The sequence below is a fragment of the Mauremys mutica genome, chromosome 1, assembly GCF_020497125.1.
Source record: "Mauremys mutica isolate MM-2020 ecotype Southern chromosome 1, ASM2049712v1, whole genome shotgun sequence".
NCBI lineage: Eukaryota > Metazoa > Chordata > Testudines > Geoemydidae > Mauremys > Mauremys mutica.
In genome coordinates, this window is record NC_059072.1 from 290,772,637 (window position 1) to 290,780,201 (window position 7,565).

Sequence of the window (7,565 nt, forward strand, 5' to 3'; positions counted from 1 at the left end):
TGGAGCAGCATGACTGACACAACTAGCAGTGACACATCACAACATGATGCTAGCCTAGAGGAAAACAAAAACTGCCTGTCAAAAGCACATGATCAAAGTAGCCAAGGTTTTGGGGGACTTTTGTTATAAGAAACTAAATAGAAAAATAGATGCACACTCACAAATTGTGTCTGAAATTTAAAATTGCATAAGCAAAATTTAGCAGAAGAACAATTATTTTTGTATGTCTCCCTACAGCCCCAGGTGGTAGAAACAAGTTCCCTATGTGGTATTTATACCGACAGTTTATGTAATTATAAAGCTAAGTAGCTTAATTGTTAATGGCCCTTATTCTGCCATTTCTGTGAAACACCTGTTTCCTCCTTTGCTGCCATGAGGGCTAAGTAAAGAACACAAGGGAAAGGTTAGGCAGATCCTTTAAATGAAATTATCAACTCAATAGATTATACCAAACCATTAATACATTGGGGTTTTATTAATAGCGAATAAAAGCTATTTAATGACTGTTTTTAACAGACTAAACAGGTTTTTAAATGGAAGGTTACTATTCCTAAAATCTGCAGCCCCATCACCTTCTGGAGCATAGAAAATCCCATGGGACTCCTGGAAGGTTCACCGTTTGATTTCAAGGGACTATTCCCCTTGTAATGGCTGTGTAATAACTACATGCAAATTATAGATGTTACATTTTAAGGCAAGAAGAGACCATCATGATCAGCAAGTTTGACCTGCTGTATAATACGGCTCATAGAATTTCATATTTCTTTGCACCAAGACCACAACTTCTTGTGCTGGAGCATATTTTTAAGAAACAAAAGAGTCCAATCTTGATTTAAAGAGGTCAAGAATGGAGAATTCACCACATCCTTACATAAATAGTCCCAATGATAATTATCCTCGCTGTTAAAAAATATGTCTTATTTCTAGTATGAATTTGTCGAGCTTCTGCTTCCAGCCACAGGATCTTCTTATGCTTTTGTGTGTGACATTAATGATGCTTTTACTATCAGTTATCTTTTTTCCATGTAGGTAATTATAGACTGGGACCAAGTCACCTCTTAACATCCTTTTCAATGAGCTAAATAAACTGAGATTTTTAAATCTCTCTGTAAGGTAGGATTTCCTGAATTTAACAGATACCATTATTTTGCCATCAGTGCCAGGTCCTGGAATGGAGCCCACATCCTCCTACACTGAAAGCTAGGCTCATACCCCAGCACCACCACACCAACCAAAATAACATTGAGACTGAATAGATTGTGAAACAGTTTCTAAAGGGAAGCAGTGATATGCTCATCCTCAGTCATTTAAAAGTGAACAGGGCAAAGAACTAAGGACTATACTATACTGGGCAGTCCTGCACTGGCAGGCGAATGGACCCATGATCTAATAGGTCTTTTCAACTTTAATATCCTGGCTACCCATCTCTGCTTACGTCCCAGGGTGAAGTCACACATTGTACTGTAGTGAGGCAGAGTGACAGCCCTCCAGTGCAGAGGGGGTGAACTCCCCCTGTTGGGCACAACTAGCCCCACCACCTCCTCCTCAGGAAGTGCTGGGGCAGGGCCAGACGTATAAGAGCAGCATCCTGCAACTCAGTTGGAGCCGGATCGGGGAAGGAGGCAGATGTCTCTCCCAGGGAGCTGAACCCTTGAGCTATGCCCATGATCTTCAGCAGGGAGATGGGAGGCCCCAAGGAGAGAGGCTGCCTGACCACAAGTCAGAGAGATAGGTCCCAACTGTGACAGAGCAGTGCCATCAGGAGCTGCTAGGAAGTAGCCCAGGGAAACTTTGGTCTTGATGGGGTGCCGGGAGGTAGAGCAGAGACTACATGTTTCCCCACTGATCTAGTGGTGGGATTGCCTGTCACTTCTAGGACCCATGGCTGGGACCAGGTGGAGCAGGGTGGGCCTGTGTTTCCCTATCCCTGGCCCTGTAGGGCTGGATGCATACTAATCTTTAGGCCAGAAGGCTGGAAATGTTTGTTTGCCTGGCCCTCGCCCAAGTGGCTGGAGCCTGAGACTCTTTAAGTACTCAACCCTTACTTTAGAAGGTCTGAGCTATTGACTATTATTGTTCACTCCAGCCAGATGATGGGAGCCATAGATGATTTAAGTGCTCAGACCTCAACCTCAGAAGCCGGAGATATAGACTACCTGTTAACTTGCTGAATCCTCACCAAGCAAGTCGAACTGTCAATTGTGCAGTTGCGTGACTACAATCCAGGCTGCCAACTGCTTCATTTGGCAGGCATCCCAATCCCCCAATGCCATCTCAGGGGGCACCCTGGCCTGGCGATGTGACAAGCTTACACATACCCATCCCAATTGAGTTTAAAGGGTCCCAAAGACTTCCTGATTTCCAGAGCTCAATCTGAGTTAAGAGAACCTATTTAGTTTGCTAAATTTGGTACTTTGTTGGTTTTAATTTCAGCACATAGGGTAAAGAGACACCAATCAAAGGCTGTAAGTGCCCTAGAAGAGAATTACAATCATAGTTCACAAAAACAACAACTAATGACTAAAGCCAATCCTCGCTCAGCCAACTACAAAGCAGCCAGCAATCAATAATATAACAGAAAAAAATCCCTCAAAAATAAACACAGGTCCCAAGATCCTATATTCCACATGCTGGAGCCAACCCAAAATGCCCATACAAATAAATGGGTTTTGCAGGATCCTTGAAAATCAGCATGTATACACATTAGGTTTGATGCAAAAAGCATGGCCCTGCAACCTTCTTGTTGCCTGTTCAATTCATGCTGCCTCAAATACCTGCCCAGAGTGAACGCTAACAAAATGAGTCCTGCTGTGTAGAAACCATTCTTAATCATACATTCATAGTCAGGGTCTCATCCTCAATTAAATCATGGATGTCTGATACCTTACAAACCACCAACCTCACATTAATCATCAAGAAGAGAAGACTAAGATCTTGATCCGAGATCCTCATCCTCTTGAGAAATAAGAAGGAAAACTAATGGATCCATACAAAGTGTCTCTTTCAAAATATGTCTCGTATAACTTCTCATAGCTTATTTCCTTGTACCCATTGCCACAGGAATCAAGGACCTTAAGTACTCAAAGAACCCAGCTAGTGCCAGCACAGTTGCACTTGGCTACCCTAGGGTGACCATTAAAAGGTCATTTCTGCTGTAGCTCTGCATTAAAATCATGACATCCAAGTCAGGCTACAAAGGCCATAACCATAAAATGACCATCATGTAAATAAATGAATCAGCAATAACTGTCCTTTGTTATACTCCTGCAAAGTTCACTAATTTAAGATGATGGCTACCATTCCAGATTTTACAGAAAATATCAAATAGTCTAATTATACAACTCCACACATCGTACCAGTACAACAAGCATGATCCCATTCCCCCATCCCCACCAAAATATTTAGTGGAAGAGGGAAGAAGAACAAGGAGGGAGGTGTCTCACACCTTAGCAATCTCCAGCAAAGGACAAGCAATCTCAACAACCTCTTTCTGAGATGCTGGCTAAGGAGCCCTATGTAATTAGGGATGGGAAATTCCTCCCCTGACTCCACTTGCAATTATTGTATTATTGTCTCCTCTTCTAGCACCAGTGTCTTGTTCTGACACTGGTGTAGCCCCTCTTCTGAGAGGGAGCAGAAATTCAAGAGCCTTGTTGGGTGGTGTCTGGTGTAGGAGTAATCAGCAACACAGTCTGGTTATACTCTAAATGTATCTTGTTTTATTTACACATATAGACCAATCTTGAAACAAGAAGGAGAAATAGCAAGCAGGGTAATTCCTTAATTCAGCAAATACAACCCAACACCATTGCCCAGTTCCCAGGGAACAAGTTTGTCTCAAAAATAGACTTTAATCAGAGACTACTGCAGAGAACAAAGTCTTGTACTCCTTGCACAGTGCCCCTTACACCCAAACCTTGCATAGCCCAAAGCTAAAAACAACATAGCATATGAAAAAAAAAAGAAGATGAAGAGACTACTTGATTACAGTGTATAAGTAACTTTGTGAGGAGAACCTTCAAGGTACTAAAGGGCTCTTTAAAGTAATGGAGAAAGGCATAAGAAGAATCAATGGGTAGAAGCTGAAGTCAGACAAATTCAAATTAGAAATAACGCACAATTGGAATAAACTAACAAAGGAAGTGGTGGATTCTCCATCTCTTGAAGTCTTCAGATCAAGACTGGATGCCTTTCTGGAAGTTGTCATTTAGTCAAACACATGATTTTCGTCTCACTGCAGGAGTAACTGAATGAAATTCTATGAGCTGTGTAGTATAGGAGCTGAGACTTCATGATCTAATGGTCCCTTCTGACCTTAAAAGCGATGAATCTGTAACTCTTCCCAAGAGTGCTAAGGAAAAGAATTTGGAAGTCTATGTGCCACTTGGCAAGGTCAGGTATAACATTAATTCATTACTGACTCTGGAGCTAGAAATTCCTCAAAGACTTGCAGCCCCAATAAAGAGGGAGGGACTGAAGATAATACGGAGTTTGTTGACTTGTGGGAGACAATGAGATACACAGCATGCTCCCAGGCAGCTCCACAAATCCATGGCTTGCTATTAGTTTTTGAGTGTTCTTTGCTGTCTTCTGAACAGATCAGCCTTTTCTTCAATAAGGTGCCCTGCGAAAGCACCATAACCTGTATAACTCAAAAAAGGCTGGGATACATTAAGCTACTTAGATTCTAAAGTGTATCTATCTATCTATATATCTATCTATATATAACTTCTAACGATTTAAAAAATGAGTAGGATTGGTAATAGTTCTGTACTATCCCAAGTCTACTCATGACCTTTCTATACACTCATTTAATAATGTGAAACCAATATATTTCAGACAACCTGTTTCAACTTTTACATTGGATGGATGGGCAAAATGGCTGAACACGTTTTCCGTTTCTACTTTCTATTATTAAATTAAATTAAATTAAATTATATTGGCAAGATATTAATATAAAAACACTTAAGCTAATGAAAAAAATGCTATTCTAAGCTGTTAATTTTTATAGCGCTGTTGGTAAATGACAAAGAATAGTGAATTTGCACACAGCTCAGTTAAAGAATGAAGGACTCCATATATTTAAATTAGAGAATGATTATAATATTCTATTTTCTATTTTAGATAACCTTTCAAATAGAGATATCAAAATGCTTAATAAATAAAAGGTTTTCTATTTTGCAGAATATGGGCATGTAAAGGACTCATAGATAGGAGAGAGTTTTATTTTGTATCTTAATACGGTAAAAAATGTAACCACGCTGGGACTGATCCAAAGCCCCTATGAAATAAATAGGAATCCTTCCACTGAATTCAACTGATTTTTGGGTCAGGACCTATATATATATATATGTTCCGGGGTCAGATCCTCAAGTGGTGCAAATTGTTATAACTTCCTTGAAGTCAGTGAAGCTATGGCAATTTAAACCAGCTGAGGATCTGCACCTATACTTGTAAGGTTATATTTTCAAAAGTTCAAATTGCTAAGGCTGTGAATACGTGGTTGTAATTTGCATTCCTAATTTCTGCACACAGTTAAATTATTGTGCAATGCAAATATCCAGTTAGATGAGTTTTAGAAATTCTCACCTTTAATATATCAGCTACACAAAATTATAATAGCTTCTACAAGTGTACATTCTTGTTCATACATAACTGCTAATATTATATCATTTTATATTAATGTTACATTAGTGCTGAAGTTCATTATCCCTCTTTTTCATTCCTTCTCACTTACAATGCTGTCGGAAAGTGTTAGCATGTTTTCCATATTTTTATGCAGGGGAATAATACTAAACACACTTTCAAATGTCATCAGTAATCCCCATGGAAAGAACTAAAAGTAATGTGTGTGAAGGATAGAATCTCCCTGGACACTGCTTTGTGACACATCATGACCTGACTAAAGACCATAATTATTTTAAGAGAATGGTTACTATCTCTGTAATTGGTAGATTAGGGACTGTCCATAACTTACATAGAATACTTTTTGGTGATTTTCAAGACCCATCTTGTAAGACTGAAACAAACATGAAAAATTAAGGACCCACCCCTTATGCGTTGCATAATTTATGGACAGCCTGTTTTTTAGAGCTGGAGTCATTTGACATTTTATGTCTTTATTCTGATCTCACTCACAGCAGTGTAAAACAGGAATAAAGCCACTGAAGCCTATGGAGTTACTCTACTCTAAAGGTGGTATTACAGATCTAAATAGGGCCCTTATTTTTTGAGGTTTGAACTTGGAAAGAAAACCAGCTGCATTTTGTACAAAACATGTTTGGGGTCCACTAACCTTTATCTAAACTCAAAAATGTTTTTTTGTTGTTGTTGTTCTTTTCTGTAGATGAGCATCAATTTTTCAAAATTGAGTTTCATGGTTTGTCTCAAAATAAAACTTATAATAGCTGGCCACAGAGTAGTGCCTTCACAAACCTTTATGTATATATAATGAATAGAACTTAATGAAACTTGCTAGTTTCACTTTGAGATTTGCTTTGGATATAGGGGACACAAACAAATCTAGAACTGAAATCAGAACTGAAATCAGAATTTGAGGGACACAAAACTACATATGGCAAAATCAACTAAAAAGTATCTAAACTAGACTGAGCAAAATTCTACATTTTCATTTTGCCATTGAAATTCGTGGTATTTTGCACATTCCCTCCCAGATTTCTGTTTCTAGAAAAATCAAAGTTATTGGGTCACATTCTCTCCTCTATTTCCATCCTTTTTTATTGCTGAGGCAAGAAAACAGTACAAAATATTTGTTTAATGCCAACAGTGTATTTGATGCCATCCAAGATATAGAGAGAGACCCAATCCCTATCTTAAAGAGCATATAATCTAAATCAGTGAACAATTTAAAAATCTTTAAAAGAATCAGCAGTAACTAGAGAGATTAGTGGTATCCTGTGTGAGAGAGACTTTTGGGTAGAGGAGCAATTGCCTACTGCTACTTGTTGCAGCCCCTGAAAAGAAAGGAATGAAACACAAACTATTCCTTCTAAGGTTCACAGCTGAGACAACAAAATCTCATAACCAGCAGCATCAAAGGCTGCTGACAAATATAAAAAAATCAGGATGGACATTTAACTTTATCCTTTTCCAGGAAGAGATAATTGACAAATGCAACCAGTGCAGTTTCTACCCTCTACCGAGGCTTATAACCTTCTTGACGATAGTCAAGGAAGTCCAAGGACTTCAGAAAGCACCACTTTCCTTGCCACAACCTTCTCAGTGACTTTTTCTCAAAAAAGGAAGATCATAAACAAGGACTTACTAAAAGCACTGATAAAAAGATCTTGGAGTTATCGTGGATAGTTCTCTGAAGATGTCCACGCAGTGTGCAGAGGCGGTCAAAAAAGCAAACAGGATGTTAGGAATCATTAAAAAGGGGATAGAGAATAAGACCGAGAATATATTATTGCCCTTATATAAATCCATGGTACGCCCACATCTCGAATACTTTGCACAGATGTGGTCTCCTCACCTCAAAAAAGATATTCTAGCACTAGACAAGGTTCAGAAAAGAGCAACTAAAATGATTAGGGGTTTAGAGA